Source organism: Myotis davidii, unplaced genomic scaffold (assembly GCF_000327345.1).
Source record: "Myotis davidii unplaced genomic scaffold, ASM32734v1 scaffold371, whole genome shotgun sequence".
Classification (NCBI taxonomy): Eukaryota; Metazoa; Chordata; class Mammalia; order Chiroptera; family Vespertilionidae; genus Myotis; species Myotis davidii.
The window spans coordinates 918989-922750 of NW_006283135.1; positions in this window are offsets into that span (position 1 = coordinate 918989).

Below are 3762 nucleotides of genomic sequence, written 5' to 3' on the forward strand. Positions count from 1 at the left end.
TACACCACTCTTTGGAGCTAGATTTTATTTGGCAGGTTAATGGTTAAGACAGACTCCACTGGCAGCTACTCCACCTGGCCCCTCGATTGTTTCATTTTGTACCACAACTGTTTCAGCTCTCTCTTCCCTATACCTTCCCACCTCTTGCCTACCTCCATCCCTCAGCTAGAAGTTATTTGACAGTGTCTCAGAGTAATATGGTTTTTAATTTATTTTTAAAGTATGTTTTTATTGATTTTAGAGAGGAAGGGAGAGAGAGATAGAAACATTGATTAGCTGCCTTGTGCACGGCCCCTCCTGAGGATCAAACGCAGGCATATGCCCTGACTAGGAATCCAGCCAGAGACCTGGGATGACAGTCAACTGAGCCACACCCTCGGGGCAGAATCGTATGGTTTATACAATTGATGTTGAGTACATTGGCAAGCAAGTTTTTAAAATATTGAGGAAGCAGTGAAATTTACATAGCAGGTTTCATGCAGAGGGCCAAGAATACATGGTTCCATCATTTTTTTCCCCCAAACAGCCTGGTGGTGAGAGAATGGAAATTTTCTGGAAGGAGGCACAGAGCTAATCCCACTCTTACTGTACATGAGCCAGTGCTGGCAATGCCAGAAAACAAGGATCAAGGGTACGTCTTCCCTAGGGACAGTTCACAGCCTGGTGGAGGGGACAGATAGGTAAGCAAAGACATACAGTAAAATGAATAAATGCTATAATTGGAAGGATTCCTATGGATTATACAAGCAGACACTGAGACACTTGAAATATAAGATGAATGTTGAGTGCCCTGGAGACAGGCTCAAGTTTGAAATGTGTTCATTGGAAGCAGCTGTAACCATAGCTGTTGAAATGATTGATAGAGAAGCTAAAATAAAGTAGCTTGAGAAGTGAATATGATGGCAATTAATTGAGACTGTGGAGAAAGTATTAAAAATTCTGCAAAGTTTGGCTATGTCAAAAAGGAGACTTCGGATGGTACCCAGTTGTGGATTTGAGAATAGAAGGAAGTTAAGACTCTCTTTCCCCCTCCTGCTCCCAATTCTTGAAGAGTGAGAGAGCTTGGAATTGGTAGTGCAGTCACTGGCCTTGAAGTAGAAGGGAGAAAGAAAGGTTGGGGCAGATGTAGAGTCTCATTTTGTGGCATTTCATACCACAACAGAGAATAGCCCAAAATGTAAATCTCACTCACAATCTTCCTTTTATAGACAGTTTTGAATTATATTAACTCAATTTTACAACTTCAAGAACCAGCCTTTCTCTTTTTAATATAAATGTGCCAACTCAAAATAGTTGAATTTAAAAGCACATTGAAGTCATCTGATCAAGAATACACTTTGCTGATGGAAGGTCAATGAGTCGGGAGGCTTTGGCTAGAAATAAATGACAAAGATTAATTCAAGGGTCTTAGGGTTTGCAAACCCGAATTGCAAGTGGGAAATACCCAAAGCATAGCAAAGAAGAAAGAAAAGCTGAGAGTTCTTACAGTAAAAAGTACATTTTGAGGAAGAATCTGCCCTGCATTCTTAGACTCTGGATTGGTCTGAGATGATAATCTTTCAGATCCAATGTTCTAGATAATGGATCTCAGAAAGTCTGGAGATATGAACATTCTTTCCTTAATCCTTCAGAGGGTATAGGAGATATACTTATAGAACTATAGATAGATATAGATATGGACATGGCTTTATATATATATATATTATATAGACATAGATAGATATAGATAAAGATATAGATATAGATATAGGTATAGATATAGATATAGATATAGATATACATATAGAGATACAGAGTTTAAAAGTTTAAGTTCCCAGGCAAGCTAAAGCAAGAGTAGCATCGCTGAAACCGGTTTGGCTCAGTGGATAGAGCGTTGGCCTGCGGACTGGGAGGTCCCAGGTTCGATTCCGGTCAAGGGGATGTACCTTGGTTGCGGGCACATCCCCAGTGGGGACTGTGCAGGAGGCAGCTGGTCGATGTTTCTCTCTCATCGATGTTTCTGGCTCTCTATCTCTCTCCTTTCCTCTCTGTAAAAACTCAATAAAATATATTAAAAAAAAAAAGAGTAGCATCATTTCCTCTACCTTAACCCACTTGATTTGGTAATTTAAAATTTTTTTCATTCTTTTCCTCAATTTGTGTAACATTAAGTTAAATAAATTCTCAATAATAATTTAACAACTGCCTTCAGTAATCCCTCACATTTGTGCAATATAAAAATAATAATTTTCTCTAAGTATCAATAAATAACATACCTATGGGCATGCGAGCCTTTGCTAAGCTGGACTCTCATCAGGAATAATAATAACATCAAAAAATATTGAACACCTACATATATACTTCCATCCTCCCAGGTAGGCATTACCATGCCCCATTACAGATAAGCAAATGGAAGCCTAAGGAAACCAAGTAACTTGACCTAGGTCTGTCCTCTGTATACATGGAGCCTCCAAGGTTTCATAAGACCCCTCTCCTGCCAGCTCTTCTCATTACACAGACACACAGTGAGTCATAAATTTACCAAAATTTTATGATATTCATCCACATTTATTATTGGCTAAATATTAACATTTAAAAACAAAAAGGAAAATCTACCTGCATTGTACATTTTGAAGTGTTCAATATTACCAAATTCATATAATCTATTTCTAATTAGTTTTCCACATGAAAACTCCCGCTCCCAATTCTTGAAGAGTGAGAGAGCTTGGAATTGGTAGTGCAGTCACTGGCCTTGAAGTAGAAGGGAGAAAGAAAGGTTGGGGCAGATGTAGAGTTTCTCATTTTGTGGCATTTCATACCACAACAGAGAATAGCCCAAAATGTAAATTTCCTTAAATTACTTAAACTCCTGAAGCTTAGAGCAGAGTTACCTAGTCCAATTAAAATGAATTCTGGGCTTTGCTCAAAATTAGAAAATATGCCCAAGTCCCTACATTATTGGAAAACAGGACCCACACTTCTCTGTGGACACCAAAAGAGCTTATTTTTCTACATGTAAACAGCACATAACTTTATTAATAACATGGTATCCATTCTGATAAACCAAACCCCTATATAAACAAATATTGAAACTTAAAACTTTAAAGTAAAACTTGACAAAGAATAAAGTTAAAAACATGGTTTGTCTATAGGAGCACATCTTTAAAATTTTTTATTGTTGATTTTCTTACAGATATATTCCGCCCCTTACCCATCTCTACCCAGCCTGGCCCCCAACCACAGTACTGTGTGTGCCCATGGACTATGCATATATGTTCTTTAGCTAAACTCTTCACCTTCCAGTGAAGAGATCCAGTCCTCTGCACCTCCCTCTCTTCTGAGTTCTTCAGTCTGTTTCATGTATCTATGCCTCAGGTTCTATTTTGTTCATCAGTTTATTTCGTTTATTATATTCTACATGTGAGAGCATATGGTATCTGTCTTTCTCTGACTGGCTTATTTTGCTTATCATAATAACATCCGGGTCCATCCATGCTGTCACAAAGGGTAAGAGTTCCTTCCTTTTACAGATGCATAACATTCCACTGTGTAAATGTACCACAGCTTTTTTATCCATTCATCTACTGATGGGCACTGGAGCTGTTTCCAGATCTTGGCTATTATAAACAATGCTGCTATGAACATAGGGGCGCATATATTCTTTCTAATTGATATTTCAGAATTCTTATGGTATATTCCTTGAAGTGAAATCGCTGGGTCAAAAGGCAGTTCTATTTTACATTTTTTGAGGAAACTCCATACTGTTTTCCATAGTGGCTGCAC